The sequence below is a fragment of the Leptonotus elevatus genome, chromosome 21 (assembly GCF_054856555.1).
Source record: "Leptonotus elevatus isolate MCC_2025b chromosome 21, RoL_Lele_1.0, whole genome shotgun sequence".
In the NCBI taxonomy this organism is placed as follows: Eukaryota; Metazoa; Chordata; class Actinopteri; order Syngnathiformes; family Syngnathidae; genus Leptonotus; species Leptonotus elevatus.
This window is the reverse complement of record NC_141259.1, coordinates 14152945-14166747: the sequence shown is the minus strand read 5'-3', so window position 1 is coordinate 14166747 and position 13803 is coordinate 14152945. Positions and strand designations below refer to the sequence as shown.

The 13803-nt window shown below is 38.8% G+C and overlaps 1 protein-coding gene across 5 annotated transcripts in view; it reads left to right on the top strand.

Moving 5' to 3' along the window:
• pou6f2 (POU class 6 homeobox 2) overlaps positions 1 to 13803 on the top strand; it is a 70491-nt gene that overhangs the window by 10398 nt on the left and 46290 nt on the right. The window contains exon 1 of one of the 5 annotated variants that reach the window (XM_086065376.1): positions 4887 to 5036. The exons of the other annotated variants lie outside the window; for them this stretch is intronic. The gene's annotated coding sequence lies outside the window, so the exon portion shown is untranslated. Of the gene's footprint in view, positions 1 to 4886; positions 5037 to 13803 lie in introns of those variants that run through there. 5 annotated transcript variants of the gene reach the window in all.

Sequence of the window (13803 nt, the reverse complement as noted above, 5' to 3'; positions counted from 1 at the left end):
CACATTATATTGTGCGAGCGGAGGCTCGTCTCTTGTCAGTTTGCATTTAGTCTTGCGAGGATGTGACGCTTCTATCATCACGTTGTCAAAAGGGAGCCGGCCCGGGAAGGACAGCACCGCTCATTTCGCGCACTTACTGTCGGCGCCAAATGGGCCGCACTTATGCCGATTCCTCCAAAATGGCCAGCCGCTTTTACAAAAGGTCGGCCAGAAAGACCACCCAGGGCTTTTTATTTGAATTATTGGGCAGGGGGAGGTCACACGGATCAAAACACGTTTGGGGTAATATTGGCGCCGGCTTTTTAGGCTTTCTTTACAGTCCAATTGTTCACTTTTGCAAGCTTTCAAGTGTTTTGATGTGAGGAATGTCAGTTTATCGGTGCAGAGTTGAGTTGTAACATACTGGCCAGCTCAAAAACGACACAATACTGAACTTTTTTTTACACTTTGGCACAGTCCTTCTCAAATAGTGGGGCGTGACCGCTATGTTTTTTGTTTCTTTGTTTGTTTTTAACCATACTAGAATAAAGTGTAATTGCACATCCACTACAGTAGGTGGCAGTGGCGCTCTCATTGTCAGAGAGTGCGCAAAGAGTATTATCTCCTCTGCAGTGGTGCACTGACAACAATTTTATAGACAAATAATTAGAGCTGTCAAAATTAACCCATTACTTGACAGTAATCGATTATCAAATTAATCGACAAATATTTTAATAATCGAGTAATCGTTTGGAGTCTACAAAATCCACAAAACAAATCTCATTTGGGATAAACCTTCTGGTCCAACCATGTAGAAAGACACACAGCTGCAGCCAGGACATGTTATTATTTTTGTGTAATGAGCTTAGTGGGCAAACAGCCCCATGATGTGAAGTAATAAAGTCGTTGTGAATGCATAAATAAAAGTGGCTATAGGCGAGCGCGGGAAGGAAGGACGGAAATGGATCTCATTACGGGGCTTTCAGAGTGTCTGTGCATGGAAAGCAGCTGTAACACACTCAATACGTTCCCAAATGTGTAACATGCTTACGAGAGCTGTCAAGATTAATCGACAAGCAATCGATTTATCATGTTAATCGAAAACTATTTTAATAATTGAGTAATTGTTTGGAGCCATTTTTTATTGAAAATTGTCCAAATCCTCTGATTTCAGCACATCAACAGTAATTGTTCACTGATTTTTGTAGTCCTTCATGAAAAAAGATTATCGTCTATTGTGTCATTTGGAAAACATTGACTGAACTAGTAACATAGCACAACATCGATTCCCCCTTTTTTTTTAATCACTATATGAATACAAAGTACAAAATAAACACCAATCACTGCTTGTTAGACATTGGGTGCTTTTTTAATACAATTTGATGCAAAATTTAAATTAATCCAATTAGTCGATTAATTGATGAATAATTGATAGATTCATCGAAATATGATATAAACACCAATCACTGCTCTATAAACAGTAATCAGGGGGAATGCTTTTTTAATACAATTTGATAAAAATTAAAATGAATCCAATTACTCGATTAATCTTATCGATTCATCGATTCTAAAAATAGCCGATAGTGACAGCAGTAATGCTTACTAAATGCTCCAAGTTGTTTGTTGAGCGAAGGTCGTCCCGTTTCATGTCGACTTTGTGCACAAACTTGTTTTTGTCTTGTCAGGAAAGCAGGAAGCAAATTGAATTTAAATATTAATTTGTTTTTTTTTGTTGTTGTTTTTTGTAGCGTGCGCTTCCTAATCCAATACCGGCGAGGCTTTAATGTGTTGCTAACAAAGCGGCACCGTCGGTGGCGGCGAGACGCAATCCAAGCGGCATTTATCTTTTTCTTCATTTTGAGGGGCGCGCGCGAGCGAGCGAGGGAAGTGGGTTGGAGAAATGACACGTCTGGTATTTGACTGGTGTGGCGTGAACCAGAGACGCATCCCGGCGGCCCGTGTCCTTCACCGGCCTTTTATTATTTATAACGTTGGCTCTTTGAGCAATGACCAGTACTAATGCGTAACCTTCTGTCCCGCCGGCTGATTCGCTTCCTTTGAAAGCAAAGATTGAGGCGGGAGAAGTGGGCGGATGGTGGATGAGGCGGGCGGGGCGCGAATAGCGCCGAGAGGGGGTGCGCGCGTGCGAGTGTGTGATCCAGGGAAGTTATTATGTTTCCCCTCTTTTATATCTGAGGATGTGGAATAACACCCTGATGCTGCTTTTCTCCGGGATAGAGTTATGGGCTTCAAAGCAATACGCACACACGCACATTAGTTTCCGCCAGCAAAATAATGTACTGGGAAGATGGGCAAAATATTTGTTTGGAGAAATGCGCCTCCAAAGTCAAACAAAACTTGGCCAGTCTGTCATTTTTCCACATTCAAGTTGTTCAGTTTTGGAGTTATGGCTTGTAAGTTTGATTAAAAAAAAAACGATTGGGAAAAAAAACAACAACAATTGTAAGCTCTCGACTAATTGTTCACTCCACTAGAGCTGACAAAATTAATCGACAAATAAACGATTATCATATTAATAGGGCTGGGTTTGAAAAATTAAATAATCGATATTGAATCAATTTTTCTATTCGAGCGTGATATCGATTCATAAAACCATGAATCCATTATTTTAATATCTCTTTTTGAAGTCGATGCTAACTTCCTGTTAGCATTTGAATGAGATCTTCCCTTATCTTTTAGCATTAGCGCTAGGCTAGCAATGTTTTAAAAACGAAGCATGTTTTATATTTAAATACACAGCGGATGTAATTCGTGTCGTCATTAAACATCTTAAACGACGCTTAGGGACAACAGAATAACCAGCATAAGATATGCTACACACTTGCTAGTTGCTAATGCTACACAGCAAAATGGTGCATTCAGGGTACTTTCACAGCATCGGAAACGTCGGTTTTCTTCGATGATAACGTTTTAAGGGGAAAATAATTTGTCCCAATTGGCCGATTGTTGAGGCCGATTAATCTGTCGGGCCCTTTAAAAATCAAATATTCACCAGCAGCATCTTATTTTTGATGAAATTGAATCCCGACACATAATTGCATGCTGTTATATTGCGTTTTTGTATCATATTGATGATTTGAATACTTGCGTTGATGTGATAATGATGGATTAAGTTTCCCCAAGTCCTCAGTGAAGGTCTACCACTCGCCACTTTTACTGTACATCGTTGATATGAAAACAAAACAATTTGACTTCGGAGCTTCCACCGTCCCAGATGACACCGTTTGTATCACCGGACATTATCGCGCCATTGTCATTACAGGCAGAAGGATGGGCGGGGGGTGGGGGGAGGTTGAAGGTAGATTGGGAGGAGGAGGAGGAGGAGGAGGAGGAGGAGGGCGGGCTTTGAGGGACAAGGGCTTGAAAGTGGGACATAGGCAGCATTAGGGCTGCATCGCCTGGAGGGGCCCCAGGCTGATGTGTCAGCCATGACATGTGGGTGTCTAGCCCACCACACACACTCCACACACACACACACACTTGACGGCGGACTATCCCTCACACCCCGCTGGCTACTTCTAAATGTCCTGCTGGATGGACAAAGAAGCCCCCAAAATGTGCTGTTTTACGGCCGCGACACACAATGAAGCTCATTCCCACTGATGGAATCGTAGGCACGCGTACGGACACTTCATTAGGGACACATGCGCTGCTTTGCCTGCTTTTCTTATAGCGACGCCTTCATAATATATATTTTTCCAAATTTTTCAGGAAATACTAATTTTTTAAACCATTTGCATCATAAGGAGATGATTTAGGTAAAAAAAAAAATAAAGATTTAGGCAATTATTTTAAAGAGAGTGACGATATTCAGTTACCATGTATGATTGAATTAAAAAATATATATCCTGGAGTTGATTTCATATGTTATCAACGATTACAAGCAATTTTGGTATAAAGAAGAAAAAAATGATAATGGCTTTTGTTGTGGGAGTGTAATTATGCTGCACATTTTTGGGGACTAGAGTTAAAATTAGGGACGAATCTAGCAAATAATTAGCTCAAATATACATGCATATATGTAAGAAAAGTACATAATCAGTTCAAAAATACACTTACAACAAAATTCTGTAAATAAAATAATTTTCCAGATACAGGAGCCCCACATTTTATTTACATGTTTTAATTCATATGTTGTTTATTATTTTTTAAATATATAAATGGTATTTTTTGAATTAGCTATTATTTTTTTTATGTTTTATTTTTTTTATTCATTTTTAGCCAATGCTAGAATATGAATACGAATATATATTGTCATGTTTTTCTTTCGGTGCTAAAATTACAATTAATATTGTAATATATGTTTTTAAATATATAAATGTTATTTTTTGAATTTGCTATTATTATTATTATTTTATTAATTTTTTTTAGCTAATGCTAGAATATGAATATATATTGTCATGTGTTTCTTTTAAGAGACTAAAATTACAATTAATATTGTAATAATTATTACTGCGGAAAAAAAGTCCAATATTATGTATTCATAGGCGAAATGTTTTAAAAACACAAAAATATTTTTTTTTCTTTTTTTTGGAGGGGGGTTGGGGGGTCCTAACCAGACCAAGTGTCCTGGGCTATCGCTGCCATCTTTTTGGCTGGAGGGCCGTGCGGTGCTGCAGGCAGCACAATCCTATTTACAGCAAATAGTATTTAAGTAATGCGAGCGGGTAGTGAGGAGGAGGAGCAGCGGCGGCGGCGGCGGCGGAGCAGGCGTCTCCTAAAAGGCTTACGGCGCTCCAAAGCCGCTCTTCCTCTTGCCGTAAAAGGATGAAGCATCATTTGGATTGTTATTCGCCTCATTCGGCTCTCAGCTAATCAGGTTGACATTGCTTGGGGAATGAGGAGGACGCTCCGTAACAGATGCGCTCGTCCACAAAGTGTCCCGAGTAAGCCGCCCCTCCCCCTTCCCCCCGTCGTACCCTCCTCTTCCACTCGCCATCACACCATCTCTCCTTCTTGACCTTTGAGATGGGCTGAGGTGCCTCTTGTTCCTGTTCCCTCTCATGTCTCCACTCCAGCGTCAAGGGGGAAGACAGGTAAGAGCGTCGGGCCGGAGCACTCGCCCGCCGGCCGGCCGGCGAGTGCCGTAAGTGGCTCTCCGGCCGCTGCGAGCGCCGTTTACATGCAGATGGCTCATCAACAGTCGGCTTTTCATCTGGCGGGATGCGGCTTTTGGTCTCTTGTTTACATTTCAAGCAGACAGCCATTTCCTCACCTCTGCCCGCCCGTGCCCGCCCTTGTCCTTGTCTTCAAAGGGGACATCAACACGACAAGCACGTGTTTGAAATATGCCAGGCCAGGATTTTGGTTGATGGCTTATTTTCCAAAGGAGCAAACTTTTTTTCCAAGCACTCCTCTTCGCTTTGTGATTTACTTTCAGCTTCTCTTGTCGGCCTTAAAATGGAAGTCAACCTTAAACATTTCTTGACAATAATATGTTATATGTGACCTCACTCGTCTAAACATGACATTCTGATTAATATTACATTAGTGGAATATGAGTTATGAAGCCGTTTTTATCCACCTCATTTTGCCACTTGCTGTCATGTTTTTCTTTCGGGGCTAAAATTCCAATTAATATTGTAATTTTTTTTAAATATATAAATGATATATTTTTAATTAGCTATTATTTTATTTATTTATTTATTTTTTAGCTAATGCTAGAATATGAATATATATTGTCATGTTTTTCTTTAGGGGCTAAAATGACAATATTGTAATATATTTAATATATAAATGTTATTTTTTGTATTAAATTTTATTTATTAAATTTTTTTATTTAAATTTATTTTAGCCAATGCTAGAATAAGAATATATATATTGTCATGTTTTTCTTTAGGGGCTAAAATTACAATTAATATTGTAATATCTTTATTTATTTATTTATTTATTTTTTAATTACAGCTGGTAGTGAATTACAAGTGAGCTGTGATTGGTTGTTGCCTGAGCCCTGTGCAACTGTGATGTCATCTTCAGTCGACAGCAAGTGGCAAAATGGCCGCCCCCTTGAGATGGATAAAAACGGCTGGATTTTGCTGCTCAACTCATATTCCACTCACGCAATATTAACCAGAATGCCATATTTAGACTAGTGGGGCGGCATAGAACATATTATTGTTAAAAAAAATAAAGAGGTTGACTTCTCCTTTAAGGCGGAAACTGTAAAGCAGACTTTAAGAACTCAAACCTAACCATAAGCCCAAGTCTGTCACCTGTAACTCTGATTGGAACCCGTAACCTTAAACCAAATCCCAAACCTGACACTCCCAAGTCCAACTCTGAAACCCCTAAACCACAACTCCAGCAGCTCATTAATCCAAATACAATATCCAATCCAGTCCAACTTTATTCATAAAGCACTTTTAAAAACAACACAGTTGACCAAAGTGCTGTACAAAAATCAAAGGACACAAAATAGGCAGAAAAGGCACCGAATAGGCAACAACTCTCTCATGCGATTCTCGGTTTTCAATAATTGGTTAACAGATAGTAAGTGACAGGCCTAAACTACTAGTTAAAGAAACGTTTACATTGTAGTTCGGGTGGCATCTGCTACTTGTCTTTACAAATAACCTGAGAAAAAAAAATGCCACATGCCTCCTCCGTCTTCATTTCTAAGCTCCATTAATTGGCTAATTCTAATTAATCAGGTGAGTTATTTCCCCCCTCCCTGCTGACACACTCGCTCCCATGATGCCTAACGCTGGAATAGCGGCTTCCCGCCGAGATGTCCGCGACCTTTTGTACGCTTCTTGCCCCCGCCGCGGCTCTTCATTAAGGTAATGACAGCTCCTCCGGCAGCACCGGGGCCGGCCGTAATGCGGCTAATAGCGTTACGTGGCGCTCCCCCGGCGGCTCTCCGTCCCGGGAAGCTCTATTGACTTCTCTCGGCCTGGCCTCTGAACAGTATTAGTCCCCTCGGCGGTCTGGTGGGAGCCGTCCGGCTAAGGGCGCCCGCGCTTATTGGCAGCGGATTATGCCGTGTGTTATTGTTGAGGGCTTTGGTGGGAGCTCACTCGCGTTCTACGAACACTTAAGTGAATAGTTATTGCTCGCACGCTGTGCGGTTACACACGATGGTGCCTTGAGATACGAGCCCCCCGACTTATGAGTTTTTCAAGACACCAGTCATCTTCAAAAGTAGTCTACTTTTTACTTCTGCTCATCAAGTACATTTGACATTTGAGTACTTTTGCTAACGTTGGTTTTTACGAGGTGTCAGGCGATTAACATTTTTAGTCGTAATTAATCGCATGACTTCTATAGTAACTAACTTAACTCATGATTAATCGCAAATTTTATATCTTTTCTAAAAGTATGATAAAATGTACAATCATTTTTTTGTCTAGGTTTTCATGCTCGTTACCATAAATGTGGAGATTTTTTTTAACTAATAGAAATACGGCTGCATCATTTAGTCATTGATAAAGTAATTTCATAATAATTCATAAAATTTACCTACAATTAGTGTGATATTTATTTGTGTTGAGGTCATTTTTCTGCCACTAGATGGTATAATTGCATTTGTAAGACATTGGTGACAGTGCATTTTTCTTTTCATATTAAGAGCTATCTAATCTTTAACAGGAAGTAACTTGTGAAATTATGCACATTTTTAAAATTGTAAAATACAACTTGTAAGTTTGATTAAAAAAAAAAACGATTGGGGAAAAAAAAAAAAACAACAATTGTAAGCTCTCGACTAATTGTTCACTGGTGACCCCAGTCTCCACAAATATATGCATTATTATTACATTTATTACTGCTAATTTTTTACTTGGAGGCTTTCCAAGTAAGTCATTAATCACACGTAAAATAAGAAAAAAATAATTATGTAATAAATAATAATAAAAATAATAATAAATATATATATATATATATTTTTAAATCAATTTTTCTTTATTAATTAATTACCAAATTAATTTAAAAAAATAGTGGCTTTAAAGATTTTATATAAGAAATATTAATGCACTCATTTTGACACCCCTACTTTACAATGTTTCCTGAAAAAGTAAAATCCTGTGAATAAGACACATCGTATTATTATATGCGGATTCGTAAGAAACGCTTCACGTTCAAACTGCTAAAACTGCCATTTAAGCCATTTAGCGTGCCTGTGCGTTTGTTTACTGGTGACGTTTTTAGTACGTGTGACATGACGGTGAAAAGATCCGCATGCGCTTCCATGCCGCACTCCCGCCTTTTATGTTCAACGTTGATTTCATTCCACTCCTCCACCTTATTGTCAATTGTATGCCTCCGCATGCGTTTGTGTGGCGCCACATCAACTTTTCAAGTGCTGTTGACCAAAATCGATGGGCAAACAATCTGGGGCATTTGACAGCGCTATTGATGGAATGTTTATCCTTTATGCACCAACAGAGCAACACAAAATGGCCGCAATCAACAGCAAAGGACACGTTGGATCACATTAATAGATTGTTTTTCTGTTTGTTTGTCCATCTGTCAGCGGTTCGACACGCAAACCAGAGCACTGACTTTCTCTTGCCGTATGCAGTGGCTTTCCGCTCATTTCCGTTCTTTTCCACTGTCTGCATTGCAAAATGTCCAACTTGAACAGTCTCACTTTTCAGTACAGTTTTGTAGAGCTAAACACGCTGCTGTCTGTTGATTGGTTGGCATCCAATCAGAATCGACCTGACACCAAAGAGAATGTGTAAAAGTACAATTACTTGTGTAAAAAAAAAAAATTATTTAAACTTTGGTTGCTAAAAGTACTCACTCAAATAATTACTCAAGTACAAAAGTACAGGCTCTGAAATGTACTTGATGAGTAGAAATAAAATAATTTTAAATATAAAAATATTTTTACCAGATGTTTCCTCCTATTTCAGTTTGAAATATATTAGCTAATGGATCAAAAATATAAAATATACAAAAATATGATAAATAATTAAATAAAAAAATATATAAAATATAAATCGGCCAATTGACTATATATATATATATATTTTATTTCCATTTATATTTATTTTTTGTATTTCATTTTTGAATCATATTTTTTATATCCATTTTTTTCTCTCTCACTTTTATTCATTAATTTATTAATTTATCTATTTTTAATTTTGGCAGTTTTGGTCCTCCATAGTACTCAACATACCGTTTCGATATCGTTGCGTGCGCATGAAGCGGTTTGTTTCCGCAAAAGGTGAAAATGATTGACAAGTTGTTAAAAGCAAGCACATGCGCTCAGTCGGCCACTTTGAAAGGGGCCATTATAAAAATGGGGCTCGCCGTGAATAGCCCGCCAATCGTTACCGGGCCCCTCTCTCTCGCTCTCTCGCTCGCTCTGCTACATTTGACAACTTACATAATGCCTTTCCACTAAAATAGCTTAAGTGTTACGGCTTCTTTTATGAGCAGAAATTGATTCATAAATGCAGCGAGGCGAAAGCTAACCTGGACACAAAGCTTTCAATAACGGCCATTTTATTCCCAGCGTCAATGTACGACGCGGCTGCATTAGCCAAGGTGGCATGCTGATTGCTTGATGAAATCCAGGCTAATTGTTTTGTGCCCGAGTCCTTGGGGCACCCTGCATTAAGACACGCACACACGCATAAATGCACCGGCATTGAAAGTGCCTCTCCAGTGGCCACTTTGGTGATCAATGAGAGCGAATTTATACGCCGCTCGCAAAAGTAACCGGCCCAGTAAATGTCAGCCCCGGCGCTCGCTTTGTGACACGTGGCATTATATCACCTTGCATTTAAATACATTTCCTCCCAAAGTGTCTTCGTGTTACTGTCACGGCCGCAAGATTATCTGCTGATAGAGTCGCAACGTCGGGAGTGACAGTGTGATTTCGGCTCGCTTGTACTGTCGCCGCTGACATGAAAGCGCAAACGCCTTCCGTAGATTAAATGTTGCATCTTTTTCATCCAACATAAACATTCATTCCAGTCCCCCTCATCTGTTGACTTTGCATTCTTGTATTTATCTTCATCTCCTATCTCTCTTTTTTTTTTTTTTTTTTTTCAAAGGCGTTAACCATGTCTCAAGGTTTTGATCATAAAAAGATAATTGCCAGCTATCTTGCTCAAGAAATGGTGCTTATTTATTATTGATCTCTTCCCAGGCGATAAACATGTTAACCTTCGTGAAATGGTGAAAAGGCGTCGAGGACTCCTTGGATCAGATCGGATTCATTATTCACCGCTGCAATCGTCAAGACAGCCCATTGATGCCTTCATTATGACAAATTGAATGTCCTCATTTAGATAATTGGCTTTCACGGCCGCGCTTTGATGCTAATTAGATAATTGGACGGCATGAAATGTCATCGGCAGCGCGGCAGGTTTTTGATGTTTTCGCTGTTGTTTTGGGCAGTGGTTCTCAAATGGGGGTACGTGAAGGCACTCCAGGGGGTACGTGAGATTTTAAAAGTATATGTACATTTTTCAGAATAATATAAGTTCATAAACTTCATTTTATATTCATTTTATATTCAGTATCCTAAAAAAAACAGCATGACAATCTCGATGTACATTTGTCAAAATTAATCGATTATCAAATTAATCGACAACTATTTTAATAATTAAGTCATCGTTTGGAGCCATTTTTTCATTTTAAAATTGTCCAAATCCTCTGATTTCAGCATATCAACAATAATTATTCACTTGTTTCTGTAGTCCTTCTGTGTTTAATCAAAATAAGACATTTGCCAACATGTGTTTTTACTTTGGAACACAATGACCGAACCGGTCTCATATCATACGACAACATCAATCCCCCTTTTTTTAAATCACTATACGAATACTTTAATGCAAAATGAAAAGGAATCCGATTAATCGATTGAGTAATCAATCGATTAATCGATTCTAAAAATATTAGATAGTGACAGCACTACCTCGATGTTACGGAACAAACCAGTCATTGATTATGATCATTTTAAGTTTTTACCTTTTCTGCACAATCACCTTGAAATAATGTATTTTTTATCCAAATCAATTAATCAGAAAAAATCTACAGATTGACTGATTATTAACTAATTTGCACCTTTTTTTTTTTTAATGCTAGAGCATACTGAAGGCTTTGATGCAGCTTCTGACCTGAAGAGGTCGCTTAAAGCAATGGTAGTTATTACTAAAACGGCCAGCAGGTGGCAGCAGAGTATAAGAGATCAACCAGGGCCATGTTGCAAAAAAGTTTTTTCCCCCACAGTTTTGTAAACAGATTTGTTTAAAATGATGACACTTAGCTATATTCTAATGCTAATTGCTGCAAAACGGAAACATAGAAATTTACTTTTTCTATAGGCCTTGGAAAATCAGTCAAAATCCAGTAAAACAGCCGGGAGCGAAGGGGGTTGCTTCACTGAAAATAGCTGCCAGTGAATGAGTTTTCTAAAATTGTTTATTAAAAAATCACTCATTAAAAAAACAAGCAAGAAAATATTCCGCCACTTTTTCCATATTGCGATTTTTCAGCCTGAAAATGGAAAGAAGAAAAGCTGCACAACGGCGTCCTTCTCCATATCGTGACTTTGCTCTTGAGCACGACTGGCGAGTGCGTTGGGCGGGGCTGCCGTAATGGCGGAAATAATTGCTGAAAAGAGACGCGCTTGTCAAAAAGCGTCCTCGGCGCCGACCTCCACCGAGACGAGAGCCGGCGGTGGCAAACCAGCAAAGAGGCAAGCGAGCCAGCCAGCGTCTCCCCGTGGGCTTCATGCGTCGGGTCACGCCGTTCACCAATTATTTGGATTTTATGGGGGAAGTTAGAAGTGATATTTTACTTGAGTTGAGAATGCCTTGCATAAATACACTTGACAGGCAACCAGATCTCGCCGCAAAGTTATTCAATCGTGCATTTTATCAGGCTGCGCGTTGGCCGAGTCGTCTGTGAATAAAAAAGGGAAAGAAAGAAAAAAACGCTCTCCTTTTAAAAGCTGCGATAGTCCATTTAGGAAAATCAATCTTGATGCTGAAAGGTGATTGTATTTTTGTTGAAATTCATGGCGGCGTGTTGCTCTTTAACACGAGTGTGCGGCTTTGCAGTCACATTTGCGCACGCTCGACTTGAATCCACTGTATTTTATTCCCCGGGAAGAAAAGAAGAAAAAAGAAGACGGACGGGCGGGCGGGCGGGGGGGGGGGGGGGGGGGGTGGGGGGGGGGGGCTGCTCGCTCTTGTCAGCCGTTTTTGCCATTGGACGTTTCAAACTCTTCTCCTCGTCTTTGTAAGGAAAAGATCACAGCGCGTCTAAACAAGTCTATTTGATTGCGCACATCAACTGACTCAATCAGCGGGCAACGGACCATTGATTATTCACCACAGCAAAACTTCAAACTCCCATTTTCATAAAACAGAAGAAGAAATTGCTTTGTTTTGCGCGTCAAAGCGCAAAACTTGCAGAATGTCCTTCCAGGACTGCCGTCATGATCGGGATGAAAACGCGGTGACAATTAGTCGCCGAGCAAAGGAAAATGTGAGAAATGAAATACAAAAGGTCTCCCAAAAGTCCTTGAATTGCAATTTTTGATCAACATCAAAACTAGCATTCCTCTCTTACAAATCATTCATCAATAAAACAACAGTAGGACACCTCACTTTATTCAGCATGACCTTTTTTTGAAATGTTGCATTTTAGTTTTTGAAGCCTTCATTAGAAAAACAACAAATATTTCAACATTTTATCCAAGAGGTTGAAGGGAAAATGAGTGAAAGTTTTTGTAAATCTCCGAGCAGGTTTTCTCTCCCCGGGGCTTCCAATTGTCTCATAAAAAAATACATAATAATACATTTAATTATTTTTGTACGCTTTACACATTACTGAGGGTTAAAAACAAATTACTGTCAATAACACAGTTTAAAAACATGGGTTTAAAAAAAGTACAAAAATATAGAAAATAATGAATTAAATAAATATTAAAATAAAGATGAATAATAAAAAAAATATATATATATATTAGAAAAAATATATATTTTATATATAATTTATATATTTTTTATATTAGGGATGTTCCAATTATGATCGGGTCATTTTCAGCTGATTGCAATCAGGGTAAAAAGATTGGGTCTTTTTAATTTTATTTTTAACTCATTTACTGGCAGCCATTTTCAATGAAGCAACCCCCTTCGCTCCCGGCTGTTTTACTGGATTTTTGACTGATTTTGCAAGTCCCACAGAATATTGTGTTCTATTGCTATAAAAACATGGAACCTACCAAAAGAAAGATTAAAGTCTCTTCTTTCATCACGAAAAAAAGTATAATAGTATCTGTTTCCTTTTTGCAGAAATTAGCATTAGAACATAGCAAAGTTTCATCATTATTCACAAAGCTTGTTGCAACTGGCTGATCTCTTATTCTCTGCTGCCACCTGCTGGCCGTTTTTGTAATAACTACCATTGCTTTAAGCGACCTCTTCAGGTCAAAGGCGTAATCAAAGCCTTTTGTATGCTATAAGCATTATTTATTTATTTTTATCATAAAAAACATATAAATATGTCTTTGGGACAGTTAAAACGTTTAAAATAGAACACTTTCACTACAAGGGAAAATATTGGCATCAAAATAGAAATAAAAAAAAGGTTATCTATCATTATTTTTTATTTGTGACTTTTGGGTATCAAAAGTAATAGTGGTATCGGTAATTGGTATCGATGACTGCTCAAGAGTTGAGTACTGGTATCGGTCTGAAAAAGAGGGGCATCGAACATCGAACAACATAGATTTAGCCTAAATTCATTTACCGGCAAGTAGGCCGAAAGGATTTGTCCACTCGCTATGGCGCTTCCTCTCCCCTCGCAGCCATCATCATCCGATGTATTACGCCCCCCCCC